This window comes from Amblyomma mixtum, chromosome 3 (assembly GCF_055824585.1).
Source record: "Amblyomma mixtum isolate Tamu chromosome 3, ASM5582458v1, whole genome shotgun sequence".
Classification (NCBI taxonomy): Eukaryota; Metazoa; Arthropoda; class Arachnida; order Ixodida; family Ixodidae; genus Amblyomma; species Amblyomma mixtum.
In genome coordinates this window covers 270,505,883-270,531,779 of record NC_143014.1, presented here as the reverse complement: position 1 = coordinate 270,531,779, position 25,897 = coordinate 270,505,883, and the positions used below count along the sequence as shown (strand labels likewise).

Below are 25,897 nucleotides of genomic sequence, written 5' to 3'. Positions count from 1 at the left end.
ATTCAATCCTGCTTCCGAAAACCAGCAGTTGGCCGACCATTATTACTGGCCACGAGACTCACCATGTGCCGATATTGAGTATCAGCTCTATCGGCGCGCAGAAGCTTGAAAACAGCGTGCCAAATTTCCATTGCGCAAGCGTTTGTGTTCATATATCAGCGTAAATAGGTAGGGAGCTGTGCCTCTCTTGGCTCTTCTCAGACTTGTTGTGTATCCATCGTTGTTGTTTTCTGGTAGATTATGGACGGTGGACAACGCTGTGCCCAGTTTTTCACAGTGAAAGCTCTTACGGACAGAGCTCCGTGTGCTGCCGGATGTCAATGCACGTTAAAGAACCCCAGGTGGTCGGAATTTCCGGAGGCCTTCACTACGGCGTCCCTCATAGCCCGAATCGCTTTGGGACGTTAAACCCCAATAAACCAAACCAAATTCAAGGAGGCACTTCAGACAACTTACGCCCGGTAATTTTTTTTATTGTAAGCCGCGAAAAGCATCCGTTGCGGAAGCAACGAAGTTCTGCTTTCTTTCGCATGTCAAGATAAAACTAGCGGTTGATGTAATTCTTAGCTTGTGAGAAATCATCTACCGCGCAAATATTCGTTTGCAATATCTGTTCATGCTCCAGCCGCAACGGAGGCGCCGACCACTCGTGTGACGTCGGTCTTGTGGAGAGGAGGAAATGTTCACCCCTTTTCTGTCTAGGGGACATTGCTTCATTCCTGTGTGCATGTCTCCATAAAGTCACAGTGACCTAGCCTGAAGAACTTTGTTAATGTTACGTGAAAGACTGAACGAGCATAATAATGATTAAAATGGACCAGTCGTAACGCCCGTCATTTTCACTTGGTTTTTTTCATACTAACCACGTGCTTTATAAGTTACAACTGTGGTCTATTGAAAATGACCTGTTAATATACACCGTTAAAACCAAAGCCTTACTCTTTCAAACGAAAAACATGAACATTGCGTTACCATTCATATACTACTAAATACTTTTGAAATGGAAGTTGTATGAACATTCAAATGTTTGCGCGTGCCCTTTGATCATAATATATCTTGGCATCCCTTACAAATTTTCTCAGCGGTAACTGTCTCAGGTGCTGGGTGTAGTCAGTTCTGTGAAATTCCTTCCTTTTTCCGTAAAACTGCTAATATGTAATGCACTTTTTCTAAATCATCTTAACTACTGCTTCCTTGTATGGGGGTCAACAACTTGCACAAACATTCACAGACTCCTTGAAATTCAGAAAAAATTTCTCTGCGTTATATGCAGCAAGCCTCATGACTTTCATTCTGCTCTCCTTTACCATGATCTTAGAACGCTAAAACTTCCCGCCTTATTGAATCACCGCCTGGTTTTATGCTACCGTAGAGACACAAAGAATAGAGTAGGCAATCTTTGCTCTCGTGCTAATCTCGCAAAATGCGTACCTCCCTACACTACTCGAGCTCCGGGGACTGGTGCCTTCCTCATCCGCGAACTAACTTTGGTCAACAAATATTAAGCTACAGGTTGTCAATGCTACTAAAGGACCTTACTCAATGTAACATGGATGTGCCCATTTGTTCTGTAAGAAACCTGTTTGAAATAATATTGTGCGCATGACAGTGTTCTCGAAGAAGCTATGTACGGCGTTTTGATTCTTCTTTTTGTTTTCTTTTTCATTTTTACTGTTTGAATTTTATCTTTTTGAGTTGTTTTTTGGCCTTTTGTTTTAACATTTAGTATATTTCATAATCCTTCTCTCCGCCGTGCTAAGCCATTGTAACGGTACTTGGGGCCACTCAAGCTGCCCCTGAGCAGCTTTTTCTCCTTGCATCCCCCCCCCCCCCCCCCCCCCCACAACCACTGTATCTCCGTGTTTGTGGTAACAAACTCAAATTCTTTCGGAGTTATAACAATTTTTATGTCATCACAAATGGCTGCCGGTACCACGATTCCTCGCGCAGATCTCAAAATTGTACGAGTGGCTGCGTATTGACCCACATCTATTATGCAGCTACAAAATTAGTAAGAATATTTAAAGTTTCGCCATTGAAGGGATGACTGAGCACTGCATGCCTCCTCAAAGATGTACAAGCAGTGGCGCCACAAGAGCGGGCACAGCAGTCATGCACACCCAGCTCAAGGTGGTATATTAATACACCAAACGCGCAGTGATATGCGACGCCTCATTTCGGCCTTTTCATACTCCCTTTCGACCATCCACGCGTAACCTCGAATTTGCTTGCCTGCGTCTATTGTACACGACGACATCAAATATAATACAATGAGCGAAGACGCAAAACTACGCCACTGTGCGTGCTTGGCAAAAGCCCCCTAACACAAATGTAGCTTTATTGGCAGGACGTCTGGGACATAAAAGATATTTCCTCAATCAACACAATAGTATCGCATGCCGTTCACGACTTCTGGCAACATCGAGCCAACGGGGCTGCACATTCTTCAAATTCTGCGGCTGATATGAGCTGCGTTGCATAAAGATAAGAGGGGGTTCTTGCCTTGCGTTGCGGAAGAAAGGAATTCGCTGAGCAAGGCATGCGTCTCTCTCATGCTTCACTCACATTGAGCTGTAAAAAATGCCTCTCGGTGGCAGGACTTCATTCTCGTCAGGAAGCAGTATGCTTACAAAGCGCATGCTCAGGCACAAGGCACAAAAAGCGAAAATCTAAATAAAACAAAATAAAAATCACGCTGTCATATTGAGTCCCCCCCTGGACGAGCTGTTCCCGAGGCGCGCCGAGTAGTCCTTGTGAGCGCAGGCCGGAGCACGGCATCCAGCACAGGTTCCCGCAGGAAACCACACACACCCACAGTCGCCATAGGCTCTCCAAGTACAGCGCCGAGATCGAGCTACCGGCCGAGGCGGTCCCCATGCTCCCTTCGCCGAGTGCCGGTCGCCTGGCGCAGTGGGCATCGGGCCGCAACCGATCACGCAGCCACCGGCCTCCGACAGCAGCCTTCGGTCCGCCAAGCACACGCTGTTGGCGCCCGTGCACAGCGTGGCCGAACCGAACGTAGTGTCCCGGACACGACCTGCGGATGCATTCGGTGGACACAGTTGAAGCTAGACTCTGGATCTGGATGCCCTGTCTAGCATTGCATAGCCAAGGTGCGGCTTAGCTTATACTGTAAGACAGTGGTGCGGTTGCTGAGGGCTAGAAAAAAAAAGTATCGTTTAGACTCCTAAGGAAAGCACTTTAACACGAAATATGTAGAAATCTGGACGAACTTAATTTGTAAAAAGGTGTGAAAATGTATGTAACAAATTTTAGCGTTAGAACAGCACTTTTCAGCTAATAGTGGCGCTCACGTGATCTAAGCCCGAACTAAAGGTTTGAAGTTACGTTCATTAGTCTCCCACTCTACCGCTTTCGCCGATCTTTTACTGATGTCTGCTTGACCTTTCACAAAACCGATCCTAAAACCAATACCGGAACAGATGTGCACCTAGTTCGCACGCTAAATCTACGCTCAATCGCCCGTATTTTATATACATTATTTCGGTATATGTGCAGCCTCCGTCCAAAATAAGGAGCCCAAAGGGTTCGATCCTAAGCTATCCAGTGAGGCCTTTGTAGCGTCCATAGAAGTTCTATGTTTCGTAGAGGTGAGGACGACAGCTCCTCACACGTTCGAGGGATTCAAAACGCTAGCGATGCATAGCGCAGCACACAATATGGACCGGAATGAAACCCCCTGGGCTGTACACTTTTGACAAAGGATGGATCCTAACTGGTTAATAAAATCCTATGTGAGGTGGTGGCCGAGTACTACGCCATCGTGCCAATAGTTCTTGTGAGAGGGCGTATTTTTGCTCTTATAAGCGATAGCGCGTCTCCGTGTGGCTGCACGCTGGTTTGCCGAGATCAGCCAGCACCCCAGTCATCTTTGTTAATTTCCATCAACACCACGCTATATTTCTTAATGCAGTAGAAAATTAATGCGGCCCTGAATTTTTACCCCGGGCCTTCTGCACTGTACGCGAAAGCCTATGACGTCCGAGTCACAGCTGTCCTACCGAACAGCAGTAATTAAGGCATTTATGGCAGAGGTTCTCCAGCTGCAATGGCCGCAACTGGGCTGAATATGACGATGAAGATGACACTAAATGGTGGTACTCGTACATCCTTTCTCAAAAATACCCAGCCCAAGGCCTTTGCTTCTAAGTAGCGGACCTCCAGGAAGTCTGTAGAGCCCCGCTTAGAGGTCCTATATATCAGAAGAGAAAGGACCGTTACAAAATGGGGGTTGATTTTCTGGTGTCATGTTCATGCATCCTTGTGACACATGAGAAAGTCACCACGAAGTCAGGTATTCATGTCTTTCGACAATAAAAAAATGGCTGAGGCTTAGCTTAGGTTAAGCCTAGTCAGATGCGAAGCATATTGTCGCCGAGTTGCATATCGAGCACGCCGCTTGGCTAGACGTTCTTCACGCTCTTCATCAGTCTCTGTAGCACGCCGCAACTTTTGCTTCTCATTCCAACGAGCAGCCCTGTCTCCAGGAGGCATCTCTATCCCGTGTACGCCTAACAGAGGCAGGCGCACCCCCTTGTATACCGCCGCTCCAGCATCACGTGTTCACTACAGCGCACCTAGCGGCAGAAGCAGGAAACACATTGGTCGCGACGCCTCGCGCGACGGCGCGAGCTGGGGCCGCGTTTCTCCTATGTCGTTACGTCACGCATCACGTGGTCCTCCTTGGTCGCGACGCCTCGCGCGACGGCGCGAGCTGGGCCCCCGTTTCTCATCTGCTGTGACATCACGCACCACGTGGTCATCCTTGGTCACGACGCGTCGCGCGACGGCGCGAGTTGGGCCCCCGTTTTTCACCTGCTGTGACGTCACGCATCACGTCGTATGACATGGAGGTCACGAAAGGTCAATGGTAACGTCACCGCCGCGCTCGAGGAGCTGGGTTGGGCTATTTTAGTATGCTTCGCATAAAACTCAGCAGAGACTCTTTTTCGTTAACACGGAAGATTTCCTTATGTTATTGGCCATCAGCCATTCAAGTGACTTTTCTCGCCGTTAACCCCCATGCAGAAATATACCACAACAGATTCAGATGTTATTTCACTCGAAATTCTCTCATGCCATTGCCTTTGTGGTACGCACAAAGGCATGCATGAAATAAATGCAGCAAGCGCCGGAGGCACTAAGAGGGAAGGGGGCGGGGGGGGGGGGAGGGCTATAATTTACGCTTTCATGACAGTGTTGGCAGTCTGAAAAGAGAGAGGTTGTTTACTGGTCAGTGAAGGTTTTCTTGAAAAACAAAACGTTATGCAAATTACACGGAAAATTCGATTTTTTTTTGCTCTTTAGTGTCCAGATTAGTGGTCGTTACCTGTGATCAGCAGTCAATGCGATGAACGTATCGCGCGGTGGCGTTAATACGAGTGGCCAAAAAACGTGCTACCATTAAGGGTGAATGGAAGAACTTTTTTTTGTCTACAAAGTGCAAAATATAGGTTCGAAGAGACTGCTGATACAGCAACGAACAACGTAATATCAAAAGCTGGCTCTGTCGCAGGCTACATATAGGGCGTCACGTTGAAAGCGTAAGCGCGCGCTGTTTTCAATATAACTCCGAGCAGTGCAGAAAGGAACGCAACAAGAAAAAAAAACAAGCGACAAGCATGCGATGTACCAGTGTACAAGATAACAAAAAAGACAGCGGTGTCTCTCGATCTTCAGTAACCTCATCATGTGTGTTTGCAACATTCAAACGTTTAGCTGGATTAGAAAGATGTGTGTCGCTAACATGCTCGCTGGTTTTGAAGCTACCTAGCGCATCATTCCAGTAATTTGTACCCCGGAGTGCAGTTTTGCACAGCGCTGCGGTCTGTACCAAGGATTAGGAGCGCTAAGACAGTAAAAAGGACAGCTGCCGTTCCGACACTTGTAGTTTCCCAAGCGGTTTGATACGGCCAATGCGCTGTATGTCAAGGCTCAAAATACGTTGGCACTCCCAACAGGCCTGAACGGTCCTTCTGAACAACGTTGTTGTCGCGTGTGAGCATGTAGATGCTGCTGCTACATTTACACGCAATGTAAAGAACAAGAAACAACTGTGGCTGCACATATCATGCCACATCAGTTGACTAGTTAACGTCTGGTGGCGTGGCGTAGTGATTAGCGTGGTAAGATAGGGAGCCTAAGGTCCGCGGTTTGAATCCTCGTGAAGGCAGGCATTTTTTTTCTGTTTTGTTTTTGCTCCAATTTTTTTATTTTGGCTCATATTTTGCATTACTGATCCCCATATTTGGATCAGGTTTAGCAACGGCAGGTAGGACACGAGAGTGTCAAGAAAAAATCATCAGAAAACCATACATTAAGAACACTAGAACCACGGTGGCCAATTCGTTTTTGAAAGCCATTAGGAATTCATTAGGAAAGGCACCAGAAAGTCATGAGAAAGGCATAAGATCCTAATGTCAAAAATCACTAGACTTTCTAAAGAAAGTCATTAGATTTTTTCTTAACGGGATGAGAGTTCTTGTCACTATCATGACGTGTGCCACACTGAAGGTGCAAAACGAGCCACACTTTATGACCCAGAAGCAAACCCCTCGGACTTTAAACGTTTGAGAAAGGCGGTACCTTGACTACAGCAAGCCAGAAGCAAAATCGCATCCTTCAGAGCAAATGCCCGCCCACAGGTTCAGAGCTCGTTAACCCAGAAAAAGTTCCCTCAAAAGCGCAAATTTTGAACCCCGTTAGCCCTTTTTCCTTAGTACTTAACGAGCTGCCATGTGCGTATTGACGACAATGCTTACCGTTGGCGAGGTCGGTGGCCCCCTGCGGCGGCGGCTGCTGCTAGTCGGTGGCGCCTAGCGCGGCCACGCTGGAAGCCATTGGTCGCGACTGAGCATGAGCCCACCCAAGGCGCCACCGTCGACGCCCTCGTCGCTGCAGTCGACGTCGCGTTCTTCAGCTAGGGGGCACTTGAAGCGGGCGACCACCGAGACCGAGATAAGATCGCGAGGCTCTCCACAGGAACTGCGTGGGTAAGAGCGATCACATGTGGCGTCTTCCAGCCTAGTGTGAGAAAATTGCCGATCTGGTCGCATGTTATAGACAATTTTGTTTGAAAAGTTTTCGCGGTCGTATTATCGAGGGCCAGCGTCCTCGACTCCAGCGTTGCTTTTCAAATTACATAGAAAGTGCGGTTCGCAGATAAAACTGATGCACAGTTGATGCCAAGGAAAAACGGCTTACAGCCTTCAGGTCATATATTTAGATGATTTTAGTAGCAAGCCTACTTTAAGAGGCTATACTTTTCATAATCATTCATCGTGGACATTTCGCACAAAAATATATTTTTAGAAATAATGTAGCATAAACATTCGTTATCCATCCATAAATTGCCGTGCTTAACTCACCAAAGCGAAATGCTTGGACGCGAATAACAATTCCTTTAATAGCGGACTCCTCAAGTGAGACAAAACTGTCACGGTTGTGATGGACATAAGGAGGACTAGACCCGCATTTGTATTCCTCAATAGAAAAAAACTCCTACTATTCGATATTAGAGAACGAAGCCTCATTTTTGAGAACGAAGAATCCTCTGTACTTTTTAAACGCAGATATTCAAGACTTCAGGATTTAAGCTCTATAACTACAAAACTAATGATGCAGGGAAGAGCCGCTTTGCGTGAGAAGTTAACCATCACGCTTTATTCGCGTATTCCTTCGCGTGATTATGCAGGGCATGTTGAGAATAAAAAAAAAGAGAGCGCTTCATGCACACACATAACTCCCCAGGAATATTCTTGAAGGTATGAGCCACAAAGTACACTTTGCCAATTTCTGCTATTATTTTAAAAACTTTAAATTCGATAATTCAACAACATAGCAAATTGATGTGTGAGTTGACTGCTTGTCGTGTTGACCTTTGACAGTTTATGTCCGTACTAGAGTTTTATCTAACACGACCTTAATTTATTTGACGCCAAGGGTCTAGCGGAATCGCGTCTGATAGGGACGGTACAGGGACAATGAAAAGAAATGCGAACAACGCGGAACCTTGGAAATCCGCCATTTGCATTTCTTTCCATCACGCTTTCACTTAGGGGATAGGAAAAAAGATGCTAGTGTCGTCCATGATTCCAGGACGACTTTAACGTCTTTTGCTTACCGCCCAGGTAAAAGAGCGATAAAGAGAAGTTGGAACAGCTAAGGGCATAGGAGGCACGTTCTACGCGTTTCTTTCCATCGCAACTGTACATGACGTATAGATGGCGCCGACTGAAAGTAAAGTGGCGAAAAAACGTTTTGCATTAACGTTTAAAAAAAAAACGGTGCATGAAGGAACCCAGGCATCTTGCGTACATTGCAGGCAAATTTCCGCCATTACAATTAAGCACATGCGCTGTTGCCTGAATAGTCAGTAATTCGAGATAGCGCCTTGATTCCTTGCTTCTTTCTTGTGTGATTACACATGCCTCTGCCAAGTTTATATTGTGTTTGGCAGATTTGGATTTCTCGGCAGCTGCATCGTGACCGGTGCGTCGATTCCTGAAGTCATTCAGGGGATCCCGTAGTCGGTGCAATCAGTCGGTGCGACCACTGGTGAAGTGCAACCAAGGCGAAAGTGCGACCATTCTGAATAGGCGAAGCGGCTGGCGTAGCCTCATTATGTACACCGTGGACGTGTTTCTACCATGACTAGTGTCACGCCTTATGCCACGGCCTATGCAACCGGGACCAGCGACTATCGACAGAGAACCAGATAAATGGAGAACGAAATGAAACGCTACAAAATGGGGCGCCTGGTTGCGACTGTACTCACCACTCATGTCCTCGATCAGCTGGGCATGGCGGGAGAGACACGCAAGCGAAAGGCGCTGGTCGGCGATGCGAGTGGAGTTGCGGGTGGACCCCACGCGTGCGAGCACGTTGGGCAACATTACCGCAGGGTGCAGGTCGGCTTCGTCCTGGGGCCAAGGATATTCGCGTATGATGTTTTTGCAGCCCCGGCAGTTACGAAAAATGGTGAATACTTGATATACGCAGTGGTTTGTCCCCTGCGGAAACTTCGCAGCCAAAGCAAAAAAAAAAGCCGTTTCATTAACGTTAAAGTACAGCACATCTGCTAAAGCATATTTTGGCCCCTTCTACGATATATTCCTCAAAACAGAACCAAACTCATGCATTTCTTTACCTAGCATTATTTTTACCAGAAATACGTTAAAAATAAGACATTGCTAACATGCACGTGCTGGCTTCAAAACGCACTGGTGCTGCCAAAATATTATGAACCACGCTTCGGCTTTTTACACGTTCTCACGCGTTCCGTAAAAACAGGTATGATGGTTTCTCAGGTTCATGCATGTGCTCCTCATCGGTATATGTAAACGTATGCAACAAGTACACCTTAATTTTCGCTTGGTACGGCGGGACAAGAGTTTGAAGCACGAAGCGTGCTTCTTAATATTATTGCCTGGATTCTACATAGCTATAAGAGTTCCAGGACTATGGACACATTAATTGCCAGAATAAAGTGATTCCACGCTTATTTCAGTCACATTACACGTCACTCTCTCAGGAGCTAACTTACGTTACTTGGGCAAAAAGTATCTCTGCCTCGCGACCCAGTCGCGTGGTATGGTTCCCCCCCGATTGAGCACATAACGTCCCCTCATATGACAAATTTGAGGGCGACCGCACTGCATGACTGTGTCAATTTTCCCGCACGCTAGCATCCCGCGAAGTTTTTCGTCTGGTAGTAAATGTCATACTGTACATGGCATGTCATTTAAAAGCATAGCTGCTCATAGCCCAGGTTACAAAAAAATACATGACTATGGGTAATGGAGGAGACTGAAAAAGATCATGAAAAGTCCCGTCACTGAATCCGCAAATAGTCCTGTCGAGACTGAGAAATTATGCCAAACGGCATTTCTTTAACTCATTTTGGTTAGTAGTTTAGCCACAAAAGTGATGGAAATGGCCGGAAAAAAATTACAAATTGTCCATGGTCACCACAAAGAACTATACATCATTAGCTATTCCTAATGCGAAGAATTCGCCTCCAGTGTTTTGCAACTAAAATGTGTTCTGGCGCCCCATTCCAGGTAAAGAATCGGTTATCTACCGGGAGTACAACAATGCTAAAAATGCAAGGGAGGCACCACCTACGGAATAGTTCTCACCACACATCTAAACAAATAGTGCTATCCATGACATATGAACGGAGCAATATGCTCGTTTGAAATATAGCATATACAGCATGAGGTACAGGCTCTCGGCACCGGCTTGGAAATATTTACGCAGACACGGAGCCTCAGGCATAAAGGGGCCCTTGTGGCTTCTCAAGCGCTATAGCAGGTGCGTGAATTACGACGAATTCAGTTACCATCACATATTACAAACGATCACTAGGAGCTTTGTCTTGTTTTATGGGGTCGGAATGGCAGCGCTGAATCTGGCATTGATAAAACCTTGAGTGTACCCCCGGATAAGTGTCGCCCGCACGAATGAAAGGTGGGGCTCACCTGTCCACAGCGGACGCCGACGAAAGGGAGCCTCTTGTGCAGCAGAAGCAGGCCTGGCGAGTGCTGCCGCGGCTGGTCCTCCTCGAGGCATGCGGACAGCTCCTTATCCGCTGCCAAGGACACTCGGGGACGTGCTCAAGATAGCCGCCTTCTGGGGTCAGGTTCAGGGAACGTCTCTGCGGAGTTCTGGAAGCGCTACACGACCATAGCCAGCGCTGCGCGTGCCGGAATTCGGTCTTTTTTTTCTTCGCCACTTCTTCTTCAAGCCGAAAATACATCACTGTTAATTAAAGAGGGCTGCTAGAAACCTGAAGCATTTTGACAAACCCACGAAGATATCGGCTTCACCTTCTACGTGGATGGCTTCATCATATGGGCTACACAGTGATCCTTTTCTCAGAAGGAAAGAGCTCTGCAAGCAGCTGTAGGTATGGTCGGAGAACTTGCCGAAGAGAGCGGTCCTCAATGCTCCCCAGTGAAATCCGAACTTATCAGGCTACACAGGAAAAATTACATTTCCCCGAAAGAGATTGAACTGCACCCATCAAACCAAAAATTCAAGAAAAAGAGAAGAGCAGAGTTTTGGGGCTGTTGTTACAAAGCAGTCCCAGAGCGGATTATACAGTCACAACTTTCAAGGCTACGGTAAACCAAATATCAAGAATGATTAGAAGCGTAACCAGGCATCGGAAATGGATGAGGGAGAAAGACACCCTCCGCCCAGACGAAGCCTTAGTCGCAAGCAGGATTACCTATGGGCCATTGACACCATCATAAGGGGAGCCTACAAAACCGCCCGAAACCTCCCATCAACGACATCAACAGAACGTGTTTGGGAACTCGGAGTACACAACACCTTCGAGTAGCTCAGGGAGGCGGTTCTGGAGAGTAAACAGAGCCTAACCACGACTCAAGCGGGTAAGGATATCCTAACGAGACTGGGGCTATGGCAGGCACTACGAAGTAGTAAGGAAAAGTGCCAAATTTCGACACCTTCAAGAGAGAAGACCTATGTCAACCGGATACTCAGGCCCATGCACCACGAACGGCAGAAGGGTATAAGGAGAGTCAGAGTCAAAGAACTCTCATATACACTATAAAAAAAAAACAGAAGTGGTATACGTAGGCATCGGGGCCTATGCAGAGCCAGGACAGTTCGCGATTGCTGCGTTCAACAACCAGAAGAGGCCAATCATCAGGGCCTCAACCTATGCTAAAGATCCTGCGGAAGCTGAATCACTGGCCATACCCATCACAATGAAGACTCAAGATCAACATGGGAAGTAATCCCCCATCGTGACAGACTCCCAACAAGCCTGAAGGGACTACCTTGCTGGAAAACCTCACGGAAGGGAGAGCACACTATCAAGTACGCTCTCACACTCGCAAAGAATAGCATGGACACTTGGCCACGAAGGCCTAGCTGGAAACGTGGTAGCGAATCATATGGCGCGAGCTCTCACAAACCGGGCGGATTCCTAACCATACACAAGCCCCTCCTAGGACCGTAGAATATAACACCTTAGGCTAGAAAGAAGACATTTCTCACCGCGACAGAAACAATGTCCTCCTCGGATACCACTGCCTGGCAGGAGAATACAAACTAAAACATCTCCAAGTCTCACATTTTGCACAAGATCAGACCCACACGATACAGAAATTTCAAGAAGAACAGCGCGAAAAGACAAGGACTTAAGGAAGACACACACAGACAGCCAGACAGCGCCTTTCTGTGTGTGTCTTCCTTAAGTCCTTGTCTTCTCGCGCTGTTCTTCTTGAAAATGGCATACCAACTCGCCCAAGCATCAATCCTAACGATAGAGAAGTTATTGTCCTTCGCGCAGAGCAAGCCCCACACTCTACAATTAGTCTTGGGAATGCAAAGACAAACCGGACAAAACATTAATAGGGCCACGCCCAACACACGAGCAGTGGGAGGAGGACCTGACCAGCGACAGCCTGCACCAGCAAGCCTGGATCCTAGAGCTAGTCCGTAAGGCAGCTGCCGCAAGCGGAGCCCAGGTCTAGGGGCCCCGACCTCCCGGCTCCTGCGAATCAATCTGTGCTGATTAAAAGTTTATCTCTCTCTCTCTCCTTGTAAAAGTTTCTTCCGTAAGAAAGCATAAGATAAAATATATGTGCCCCACATAAGCAGCATTCTACATGCCAAAACATTCTAAATGCCAAAGCGTTTGATTGGTATATTTGATGTGCTGGCAACGGGCCTTCCGTGCTCAGCTGACTCCAGGAGGCCGCACCTTTGGTAACAGAGTGAACGCCGAAGGCCTATGGCTTCAGTGCCGCGTTTCTGCCACAACGTTGCCAATGTCAGCGCATGCAGTTCACATCTGTAACTAACGCCACGTAGGTTAAAGCACGACTGAAGTGTCCACTGTTGCAAGAGAGCAGTTATGCGCCTTTCCTTTGCTTTCTAAGCTCCCGCCCTATTGCTTTCGTAGCTTAAAGCTCGACTACGCTGTCCACTGTCCCAGGGGACCAGTTATGAGCTTTTGCTTCGCTTTCCAAGCTCAAGGTCATCTGAAGGTGAAAACTAGGCACACGGCGATGGAAGCACGAGGTCCCGTTGTAAATCTTTCGCTTCAAAATTTATAACTCTGCCACTGCGAGAGCCAAGTCAACCACGAAGCCATCCCTCGCAGCGGGCAATTTCCTCGCTGGCGTCCCAGAACCCTCCTCGCAGCGCCGCCCCTCCTCCTCTTCTCTTTCTCCCTTCTCCTCTTTATTTTCTTTCACGGCTGTTGCGCTCTTCGGTCTATTCCTCCGGCGAGTCTGCCTCCGCGCACCGTCGCCGCGAATCTGCGCGTATTCTGGACCGCGGCCTGGTCAGCGCGCCTCTCAATGTGCTGACGCATGAACACGTAGGTGGTGGTGGAAACGTTTATTGCCAATGATGTAAATCGTAGGGGCGCCTGGTTTGCCGCAAAAGTTTGCATGATGACGAGAATTGGTCTGGGTATCGGGCATGCAGCAGTATTGGGTATTGAGCAGTCCGGGTTTGTAGTTGTCGCCAATGTGCAGCCTGCGCTATGGTGAGGGACGGAGCGGGGGGTGCGTATTCCCTTCGTTTGTCTCGGTAATACGAGAGAATATCACGGAAGGAGACCAGGTAGGGCGCGGGCCGCGGGCGAACGGACCGTCGTGTGAATCGCCCTTTAACGCCATTTTAAGTACGTGCGCAGTCGCCTTCCTTGCGCGAGGAACGTGCCGGACACACAAATGGCTCGAAGGGCAACGCGAAAATCGCGAGCCGGCCGCCCTAGAAGCTCGCCAGGAGCAGAACAGCTGTGAAAGAAAATACGAGCAGAATAGCTTTATTAAGGCGAAAGCCTTTAATGCCTCATACTGTCGTGAGCAGGGAATGCTAGCAAGTGTGTTCGAGTTCCGGCGAAGAAAAAAAAACTTTATTGAGACTGGGAATCGAACCAGGGCGTTTGGCACTTCAAGATTCCGCCACGAACACGGTTTGAGCAAGAATAAAGGCAGATCTAGTGAACGCGCGGGTTTCGTGAGTGAAATAAAACAAATGAAAAAATTGCGAGTATGAAAAGAAACAAAAATATCAGAAATTAGATCATAAAACACGAAAAATATTAGAGAAAATGCACATCTAGTGAACGCACGGGTTTCGTGAGTGAAATAAAACAAATAAAAAAATGCTAATATGAAAAGAAACAAAATAATAAAGAAATTAAACTATAAAACATGAAAAATATTAAAGAACACAGACCGCGTGGTCCAGAAGACGCGCAGATTCGCGGCGGCGGTGCGCGGAGGCAGACTCGCCGGAGGAATAGACCGAAGAGCGCAACAGCCGTGAAAAAAAGAGAAGAAGAGAGAAAGAGAGGAGGAGGAGGGGCGGCGCTGCGAGGAGGGTTCTGGGACGCCAGCGAGGAAATTGCCTCGCAGCGTACGCGTGTACGCATGTGTAGCGTTGTCTAGCGTGTGTATTCCTCCTCTATGCGTTCGCGCGTCGATCGTGATCGAGCTGCGTTCGCAAGTTATGCGATACCGCCTGCAGCCTGTTCGCCATACCGAAAAGACACGCTCCTGTCGTCAAAGAAGTAGCGCTGGCGGCCGCAATGTTCAATGTTTACGTTTGATTCGGCTGGGGCAAGCCCAGAAGGCTTTGCGCGAGGCCCGCTCGTCGCGCCGCTCTCGGCGCGATCCCGCCTAAGCGTTTCGCGCATGCGCAGACGAGAAATGAGCGCACAAACCCGCTCAGCTAAAACTATCAAATATTTAGCAGTGAGAAGTTTGTTTAGAAGATAATGAGCGGGTGATTCTTTTATCTTGTGTGCTTGCGTTGTGGACACCCTTCGCGACGGGCATGTCTGCGAAAACGACATTTACAGCATCAGTGTCAAAAACGTTCTTTGTTGCTATTATATGAAGTAGTGTTTCTGGTGGAACGGGCCCATGGTTGCCATGCTGGTCCAGAAAATTGCTACTACATGTCTTCCTATGACTCTTCTATTTGGAATTCATCTAGCTAGTAGGATACCCTTGATGTATATGTACTTTTTGAGTAGGTGCTTACATTCTGAATCAAGAGGCAGGACGTTGTTAATTTCATCAGTTATGTGTCAGGTCATTGGCTTGTGTTCTGAAAGAGGAGGCATACATGAACAGATTTTTAATTTCGTATTTTGCACTAAGAGGCTCAGAAAGGTAGAGTTCGTGAGTGCAGATTGGACGAGGTCGATGCGAACGAACGTAATAAAACATGCAGTCAAGTGTGTGATTGTATGTACAGGTAGGCCAAGTACTTACTCCAGCTATTTAGTGAGAACACTTGCTCTATAATGCTGCAAACATGCAGTATAAGAGCTGCTATAAAGCCTTCCAATTCGACTCCTTGTGTGCGCTTATATGCAAAAAAACTAACTTGCATACTTTATTGCAGGACTGACACAGTGCTAATGCGCATTTTCTCAGCGCATTTGTGTATAGTGCCATATTTCTCTTTCGGATCAAGGCTCATGCTTGTCTTCTCGGCGATTTTGCGCTGTTGTAAGGGCGGGAAATCGCGGTAGTTTGTTCGTGGTTTGTTTTTCCTTGTTTTTTCCTCTTCGCTTGAGCCCCGCCGCGGTGCCTCACTGGTTACGGCGCTCGGCTGCTGACCCGAAAGACGCGGGTTCGATCCCGGCCGCGGCGGCCGAATTTCGATGAAGGCGAAATTCTAGAGGCCCGTGTGCTGTGCGATGTCAGTGCACGTTAAAGAACCCCAGGTGGTCGAAATTTCCGGAGCCCTTAACTACGGCGTCCCTCATAGCCTGAGTTGCTTTGGGACGTTAAACCCCAATAAACCAATAAACCAATCCTCTTCATTTGAAAGATTCTGGCGTGTGCTTATGGCAGTGGTGATTTGAATGAACTGTTAGTTGTAAGTCAGCACCATATTGTTACTTTCATGCTCTTTTTTTGTGTCTCGCTTCAGTATCACCACCAAGAATATTTTCACTCCCTTTGGGGCCTTCAGGGTGATTCGATTGATACATTATTCCTTGTCGTGCAGTCGCTTAGTGTTGTTCAGCGTGCCAAAAAGAAATGTGTTTCGAAGAAAACTTTTATTACCGGTCAGTAGCGAGTGTGGCTGCAATTTTTTTTTATTGTAAGCCGCGAAAAGCATCCGGGAGAACCAAGTTCTGCTTTCTTTCGCATGTCAAGATAAAACTAGCGCTGAATGTAATGTTTACCTTGTGAGGCATCACCTACCGCGGAAATTATTCGTTTGCAATATCCATTCACGCTTCAGCCGCAACGGAGGCGCCGACCACCCATGTGACGTCGGTCGAGTGTTCACGGCTTTTCTATCTAAGGGCCACTGCTTCATTGCTGTAATGACGTCACCGCAACAGCACAGTGACCTAGCCTGAAGAACTTTGTTCATATTACGTGAAAGATTGAATGAGCAAAATGTTTAAAATGGAGCAGTCGTAAGATTTCTCATTTTTTTCACTTGGTTTCCTCTTCCCGAGTGACAACAATTTTGATATCACAAAAGGTTGCGGTACCGCGCTTCCTCGCGCAGATCTTAAAATTATACGAGTGGCGGTGTATTCGGCATATGTTATGTAGCTACAAAAGTCGAAAGAAGGTTTAAAGTTTTGCCATTGAAGGGATGACCTAGCACTGCATGCCTCTTCAAAATGTAAAAGCAGTGGCGCCACAATAAAGGGCACAGCAGTCACGCACGCTTCGCTCAAGGTGGTATTTCGGCCTTTTCACATTGCAGTTTGATCCTGGACACTTAACCTCGGATTCGCTTGCCTGCGTCTGTTGTATACGACATCAGATACAATACAGCGAGCGAAGACACAAACCTCCGCCACTGTGCGTGCTTCGCACAAGCCCCCTAACCCGATTGTAGGTTAATTGGTAGGACTTCTTGGACAAAAGACATTTCCTCAATCAACACAATAGTACCGCATGCCCTTCGCGACTTCTGGCTGCATCGAGCCAACGCGGCTGCACACTGTTCAAATTCTGCGGCTCATACATTAAGATAAGAGGGGGTTCTCGCTTTGCGTTCCGGAAGAAAGGCATACGCTCAGCAAGGTATGCGTCCCAACATCCTTCAGTCGCATTAAGCTGTAAAAAAATGACTCTCGGTAGCAGAGCTCGATTCTCCTTAGGAAGAACAGTGCGTTGAAGCAGTAAGCTTATAAAGCGCATGCTCAGGCACAAGGCAGAATGAGCGAAATACTAAATAGTGCCGTAAAAGACGAAGGCGCTGCTTGAAATTACCACGTTCCTTTATAAACAAGAAATAACAAAATAAAAATCCCGCAATCGCATTCAGTCCCCCACCCCTGGGCGAGCTTTTCCCTAGGCGCGCTGCCTGGTCCTTCTGAGCGCACGCCGGAACACCGCATCCAGCACAAGGTCTCGCCGGAAACCACGCATCCCACACTCGCCACAGGCTCTCCAAGTACAGCGCCGAGCAGCCACCCGAGCAGGTCCCCATGCTCCCCTCGCCGAGTGCCGGTCGCCTGGCACGCTGGGCATCGGGCCGCAACCGATCACGCAGCCACCGACCTCTGATGGCAGCCGCCGGTCCGCCAAGCACACGCTGGTGGCCCGCGCGCACAGCGTGGCCGCACGGAGCGTAGTGTCCCGGACACGGCCTGCGGATGCATTCGGTGGACACAGTTGACGCTACACTCTGGATGCCCTCTCTAGCATTACAAAGCCAAAGTGCGACTTAGCTGTTACTGAAACACAGTGGTGCGCTTCCTGAGGGCTAGAAAAAAAAAGTGTCGTTATGATACGTAAGCGAAGCAGTTTAACAGGAAATATGTGGACATCCGGGTGAACATGGTGTGTTAAAATGCCTGAAGTTTTATATTAAAAATTTCAGTGATGGAACAGCACTTTTCAGCTAATAGTGGCGCTCACGTGATCAAGGCCCAAAATAATGGCTTGAAGTTAAGTTTTTTAGTCACGCACTGACCGCTTTCGCTGATCTTTCACTGAAGCCTGCTTGACCTGAAACAACATCAAACACTCTAGAGCCGCGAGTGTGTTTCGAACTCGCGGCAGAGCGAATAGATAAGTTTTTTGGGCCATTGCATTCGACCACTACGCCATCGAGGAAGCCGGACATTCCGTTTCTTTAATTGCAATGCAGTCTCTCACGCACTGTGCTTTGGATGTCGTCGTCTTCATCAACTGCCATCTGTGCGCATTGGATCCATAACACACAGCTATCGCAGTTCCCTCTTAAGGAGCGTAAGCAGCCGCACAATTTACCACTGCGCTACCACTACGGCTCCCACTCACCGATTTTGCCGAACATTGACTGAAGCCTGCTTGACCTTTGAAAACCGATCCTTAAACAGATGTGCACCTAATTCCCACGCTAAATCTACGCTAAATGGCCCGCATTTTATACACAGTATTTTGATATATGTGCAGCCTTCGTCCAAAATTAATGAGCCTAAGGGGTTCGATTCTAAGCTCTGCAGTGAGGCCTTTGTAGCGTCCATAGAAGTTTTATGTTTCCTATGCGAACGAGAGCTCTTCACACCTTCGAGAGATTCGGAACGCTGGCGATGCATAGCGCCGCAAACAGCATGGCCTGTAATGACACTCCCTAGGCTGTACACTTTTGACAAAGGAGGGACCCAGACTGGTAAATAAATTTCTGTGGGAAGTGGTGGCCGAGTACTATATCATCGCAGCACTAGTTCTTGTTAGAGGGCGTATTTTTGCTCTTACCACAGTGCGTCTGTGTGTGGCTGCACGTTGTTTTGCCGAGATCAGCCAGCACCCCAGTCGTCTTTGTTAAGTCCCATCAACACCGCGTTATATTTTTTTTAACTAGTAGAAATTTTATTCGGCCCTGAATTTTGATCCCGGCCTCCTGCACTCTACGCGAATGTCTATGACGTCCGAGTCAGGGGTGCCCTACCAAACAGGGGTAATTTAGACATTTATGGCAGAGTTTCTCCTCCTGCAATGGCCGCAACTGGGCTGAATTTGACGATGATGACACTAACTGGTGGTACTCGTGCAGCCTTGGTCATAAATATACGGCCCAAGGGCTTTGCTTCTAAGTCGCGGGCCTCCAGGAAGGCTGCAGAGCCCCACTAAGAAGGCCTATGGATCAGAAGAGAGAGGATGAGAGTTCTTGTCACTATCAAGGGGTCTGGCACGCCGACGGCTTCAGCACCCCCCCCCCCCCTTCCCCCCAAAATTTTTTCGAACTGTCACCGACCGCAGCATAGCCCAAGTACATATCGTGACTTCTGCTATCGTATTTTTGTTCTTGCCTGGATCGTCTGTCTTTCCGTGTGTAAAGTTTACTATCTGTGATTGCGCAAGATGTTTATTTGCCTTGTTTGACGCATTATATAGAGTGACTTTGCTTAGATACGTAGATTTAATGGAGACATACGTGTATTGAAATATCTTGTTGCGAGGTTTTGTGTATACATACAGTGACTGTTTCCAGGGACACCTTTTTGTCCTTTATCAAGTTGTATCTTCGTATTTCTAATACTCCATTTTATCTCTGCACTTCTAATGTGTATTTTGCACAACTCCTCGTTTATACACGGGCTCGCTGTTGCGACTAAAATTTCGGTTCAATTACTCGCAGTACATGACCGGTGACAGCTGCTGCTGAGCAGTGCGCTCGAGCGAAGGACAGCGTCGTTGAGATTTTTCTTTGGCCGATGCATATGTACAAAAATATAAATGTTCTTGAACGACAAAGATTCATTACAATATTTGTCCTCTACTTGCTCATTTCATGGCCTTTACGTTTTTCATATCAGCGGCATGCACTGCTTTGCTGGTTTCGGACTCAGATGGAAGCATTTGTATCAGTTTTGTCTGCCACGATATTTAAGACGTACGAATGTATTCTTTTAATTTAAAAAATACATATTGCACTTGTCTAGACAGTGTGTAGCGTTATCTAATACACAATGGCATTTTAAATGGCAATGCAGTTATTATTCTTGCGTTTGATCACTCCACAAATCCTATGAGGAGGAACAAAATTTCTGGCTACGCCACTGGACACTCGCCGTCGTCGTCGTACACTGAAAACGAGCTGTGGCTTTCGAATGCGTTTCGAAAGTGTCGTGTAGCACTGCGGGAGTCCGCGAGTCCGAATGTCATTCCAATTCTCGAATGTCATTGGAACGTTCCCGCGTAGCGCAGGTATCAGAAGCAAACCCCTCGGGCTCTATACGTTTGACAAAGGCGGTACCTTGACTACAGCAAATCAGACGCAAAACCCCATCCTTCAGAGCAAGTTCCCGACCACAGGTTCAGAGCTCCTTGACCCAGAAAAATTTCAAAAGCGCAAATTTTGAACACCGTTAGCCATTTTTCCTCAGCGCTTAACGAGCTGCCACGTGTGTATCGAAGGAAATGCTTGCCGTTGCCGAGGTCCGTGGGCTCCTACGGCGGCGGCTGCTGCTAGTCGGTGGCGCCCAGCGCGGCCACGCTGGAAGCCATTGGTCGGGACCGAGCATAAGCCCACCCAAGGCGCCGCCGCCGGCACCCTCGTCGCTGCAGTCGACGGCGGCATCTTCGGCTAGAAGGCACTTGAAGCGGGAGACCGCCGAGACGGAGATAACCGCGCGAGTCTCTCCACAGGAACAGCGAGGGTAAGAGCAACCATGTGTGGCATCTTCCAGCCTAGTGTGAGAACATTGTCGATCTACTCGCATGTTATAAATAATCTCGTTTGCAAAGTTTTCGCTGTCATATTAGCCAGTACCCGCGTCCACGAGTACACTGGAACTTTTCAGATTGCATCAAAAGTTCGGTTCGCAGAAAAAATTGATGCACAGTTGATGCCTAGCAAAAACGGCTTACAACATTCAAGTCATTCTTCCGATGATTTTAGTAGCGAACCTACTTAGAAGATATGATTGAAACAGCTTAAGGCCGAAGGCCAAAGAAGAGAGTGGAAGAAAGGAGGAAACGGACAACATAGCGCGTGTCCGTTTCCTCCGTTCTTCCACTCTCTTCTTTGGCCTTCGGCCTTGCGTTGTTTCAATCATATCATGCATAACCAACTCCCCCATCAGTTCGTGCTTTCTACTTTAAGAGGTTATACTTTTCACAATCATACATCGTACACATTTTGCGAAATTTTTTTTAGAAATAATGGAGCATAAACATTCGCTATCCATTCATAAATCGCCGCGCTTAAGTCACCGAACCGAAATGCTTGTACGCGAATAAAAATTAGTGGTAATGGCAGATTCGTCAGGTAAGAAAAAAACTTTCCGCGCTTTTGTGACGGGCATAAGGAGGACATGACCCCCATTTGCATTCCTCAAGAGAAAATAAAAACTATTACTATTCGATATTAGGCTGCTGGTCTCCTCCATTTTTGAGAATGAAGAAGCCGTTGCAGTTTTTCGGACGCTGATATTGCAATCCAAAAGGCTACAGGCGCGACGCTCTATAACAAAAAAGCTAATGGTGCAGGGAAGAGCCTCTTTGCATGAGAAGTCAAGCACCACGCTTTATTAGCGTATTCCTTAGGGAGATTATGCAGGGCATATTTAAAATAAAAAAGAGAGTTTTCCATGTATACACCCCCCCCCCTCCCCCCAAGAATATTCTTGTAAGTGTGGGCCTAGAGATATACTTTGGCAATTTTTCCTATTATCTCAAAATAACTTTAAATGCGATAATTCCACAATATGGCACGCTGATGTGTCAGTTGACCGCTCATCGTATTGACCCTGGCAGTTTATGACCGTACTAGAATTTTGCCTAACACAACCTTTATTTAGTTGAAGTCAACGGTCTAACGGAATCATGTCTGCTCGGGGTGGTACACGACGTATAGATGGCGCTGACTGAAAGTAAAGTAGCGAAAAAACGTTTTCGTTTCTTCGCACTGAGCCAAAGCGTAGTAGCGTCGCTTTTTATATACGGTGCATGAACTAACCCAGGCAACCTGCGTAGACTGCCGCAAAATTTCCGTCATTTCGGTTAAGCGCATGCGCCGTACTCTGAATAGTCAATAATTCGAGATAGCGCTTTGACTTCTTGTTCCTTTCTTGTGCAATTATGCATGACTCTGCCAAGTTTATCTTGTGTTTGGCGGATTTCGAGCGCTGGGCGGGTGCTTCGCGACATGTCCACTGGTTGCTGAAGATCCCGTAGTCTTCGTTCGTAGTTTTTCATAACTTTTCGGTTAGTGCCATCTGCTTTCGTCACAACCTTCCTTCAGTTTGGTCATTACGTCCTTGTTCAGCGCAAGGCTGCTTGTATTGGTTCTTGTCTGGCGCCTGCAGTATAATACCTTCCTAGCGAATACTGATCGTGATCTCGTTGTGCTGTTTGCTGTTTTGACTGTGAGAAAGTTCAGCTTTATCTATAGGTAGCCGGTTATTGGGCTTTTTTTAAAGAGGACACAAATATGATGCACATCGAATGTGCGAAAGAATTTTATTCGTTTTTAAACGTCATAGGAGGGCACTCACTGTCGCTTAACAATGACCAGACCTTAAGAAATTGCAGTGTGTAGATATTAACATTACATTCATGTCAGATACAGTCTGTTAAATGCATCTACCTCGACCCCGAATGAGCCTATAGGGAACGTGCGCTGCCCAGGTGGCACTGCAGTTATTCCACTGTTCGACTAAAAACTGCTGCCGTCAGTCGCTTGGGCCGCTACAAACGCGAGGGCACATTCTGAACGATTAGAAGCCCGCGTTTGGTTGATAGCACTATCTGCCTCGCTTCTGTAGACATAACCCCGATAACTGACACGCACCACGTGTGGCTTTGACAGCGCGCAGAAGCTAACGCCAATAAGTTCAGGAAGGTGGCGTGGAATAGCACCAAGAGCGCCCCCAGAACTGCTTGCTCCTCTCGCTATGCTGTGTGTTAAGGCGCTGCAGTCGACACGGCAAACTTGAGCTGCGGTTCCCTATTGCCACATGAACCTGTAAAGGCGCGGCCATGAGTAGACGGAGCACGTTATTGCGTTAGAAGTGCAATCAGGCTTTCTCCATTCATAACGAAGAAACGTTGTTTGTCTACAAGAAAGCCCAACAACCTCCGCTACCAGCATGCGCGTACCACTGCTGGAAATGTCAATTAGGTGACGCGTGCAAAATATTCGAAGACAGTTGCGTATTCCGTTTGCGTTTGTCCGCGCCTGTACATCCCAAGAAATTGAAAAGACCATGACTTTATTCTGTTTCCTTACGGAAGTCTTGCGTACACCTGGTGCAGGGTGGCTTCTGCAGTCAGGTAAGCAGATTGAAGGAGACTAAGTTGCTGCCTTTGGTTGTGCTTGCTGTTGGCGAAGATGAATGATCTGGTAGGGGCACCACCGGATCCAATATAGCTTAGCTACAGAGATCGCAGTTTCGTCGGACAACTACGACACATTTTCTCTACCGACACGAGATTAGCGCCAATAATGCTCCTCAGTCGCGTCAAACCGGTCGTCGTTCGCTGTCATTCGTCGACGTCAGCGCCGCACCGAGAGTAGGATTTGACCCCGGATTGCGTCTGTGCAAATAATAGCGTCGTAGACGTGTTTCTGCCACGACCAGTGTGACGCCTTATACCACAGCTTATGTCACCGGGACCAGCGACTAATGACAGGGGACCAGATAAATGGAGAACAAAATAAATCGTTACAAAATGCGGCGCCTGGTTTTGACTGCACTCACCACTCTTTTCCTCGCTCAGTTCCGCGTGGCAGGAGAGACACGCGAGCGAAAGGCGCTGGTTGGCGATGCGAGTGGCGCTGTGGGTAGAGCCCACGCACTGGAGCATGTTGGGCAACATCACCGCAGGGTGCAGCTAGGCTTTCTCCTGGGGTCAAGGATAATCGCGTGTATACTTTCCCGCAGCCCCGGAACTTACGAAAAATTATGAATACTTGATATGCGCGGTGGTTTCTTTTCTTCCTTGCTGCAATTTCGGAGCCAAACCAAAAAAACAATCCGTAAAGGTAAAGTACTGCTCGTCTTCTAAAGCATATTTCGGCCCCATCTACAATATAGTCCCCAAAACAGAACCAGCCTCTTGCACTTCGTTAGCTAGCATTTTTTTTTACCAGGAACACGTTAAAAATAAGACATGGCTAACATGCACGTCCTGGCTTCCACAATGCACTGGTGCTGTCAAAATATTACGAAGCGCTCTTCTGCGAAGCACTCTACGGCATTGTTTTAACCCATTTTGGTTAGTGGTTTAGCCAAAAAGTGATGGACATGGCACGAAAAAATATTTAAAAATTCCCCATGGTCGCCACAAAGAACTGTACACCATTGGCAATTAACAATACGAAGAGTTCGCGGCGGGTAATTTGACTCTGAAATGCGTACTGCCGCCCCATTCCACATAAAGGATCGCATATTTAGCGGGAGTATAAGACTGTGAAAAATGCAGTGGAGGCACCATCTTCCAAATGGTTTGCACCACACATATAAGCAAATAGTGTAATCCATGACATATGAATGGGGGATGTGCTCCTTTAAAATCGTAACATATACTACATGAGGTACAGACTCTCAGCAGCGGCTTGGAAATATTAACGCAAATACCGAGCTTGAGAGAAAAGCGGCTCTGGCAGCTTCTCAAGCCCTATAGCAGGTGCGTGAATTACGCCGAATTCAGTTACCATCACACATTACACGCGATCACTAAGAGCTTTGTTTTGACTTAAAGGGTAAGAATGGCAGAACTGAAGCTGCCATAGATATAACCTTGAGGGTCACCGCGGAGAAGTGTCGCCCGCACGAATGAAAGGTGGGGCTCACCTGTCCACAGCGCGCGCCGACGAACGGGAGCCTCTTGAGCAGAAGATGCAGGCCTGGCGAGTGCTGCCGCGGCTGGTCCTCCTCGAGGCATGCGGACAGCTCCACGGGGCCCAGGCAGCCCACCACGCGTCCCAGCTCGGTGTTTCCTGGGAGTCTCGGGATAGCCGCTGCCAAGGACACTAGAAGACAAGCTCATGATAGCCGCCTTCTGGGGTCAGGTTCAGGGAACGTCTCTGTGGAGTTCTGGAAGCGCTGCACGAGCTTAGCCAGCGCTGCGCGTGCCGGAATGCGGTCTTCGTTTTCTTCACCGCTTCTTCTTCACGCCGAAGATACACCGCTGTTAATTAAGCAGGGCTGCTAGGAACTTCAAACATTTCATCAAACCCGCGAACATATCAGTTTCACCTTCTACGCGGACGACATTACCGTATGGGCCAGACAGGGCTCCTTGGCGCAGCTTTAGCAGAATAGCTATAGCTATAGTTATAAAAATCCGAACTTGTCAGGCTACACATGAAAAATGAAAAGACCTCGCGAGAGACTGAACTGCACCTAGGAAACCAAAAAAATCCGGAAAAAAGAACATCACAGTTTTGGGGCATTGGTTAAAAAGAAATCTGAGAGCGCATTATACAGTCAAAACTATCGAGTTTATGGTCAACCATAAATCAAGAATGATTAGAAGTGTAACCTGGCATCGGAAAGGGATGTGGGAGGAAGACACGCTCCGCCTAGTCCAAGCCCTAGTGGTAAGCAGAATTACCTACGGGCCATTGATACCATCATAAGGGCAGCCTACAAAACTGCCCTAAACATGCCATCAAAGACATCAACAAAGCGTTTTTGGGTACTCGGAGTACAAAACACCTTCTAGGAGCTCATAAAGGCGGTTTCAGAGGTAAGAAAACGCCTAACCAGACCACAAGCGGGTAGGGATATCCTGACGAGACTGGGGCTTAGGCCGGCACTACGAACTCAAGAGAGCAGGTGCCAAACTCCGACACCTTCAAGGGCGAAGATCCATGTAAACCCTGTACCCAGGCACATGCACCAGGAACGCCATAAGGGCAGAAAGAGAGCCAGAGTCAAAGCACTGTTCAAAAAAAAAAC

The 25,897-nt window shown here is 47.7% G+C and overlaps 1 protein-coding gene and 1 pseudogene across 3 annotated transcripts in view; one reads left to right on the top strand and one right to left on the bottom strand.

The window, feature by feature from the left end:
• The window catches only part of LOC149354717 (uncharacterized), a 371,296-nt gene that overhangs the window by 71,550 nt on the left and 273,849 nt on the right, over positions 1-25,897 (top strand). The window lies entirely within an intron of this gene.
• On the bottom strand, positions 6,837-24,878 carry LOC149354727 (uncharacterized; annotated as a pseudogene).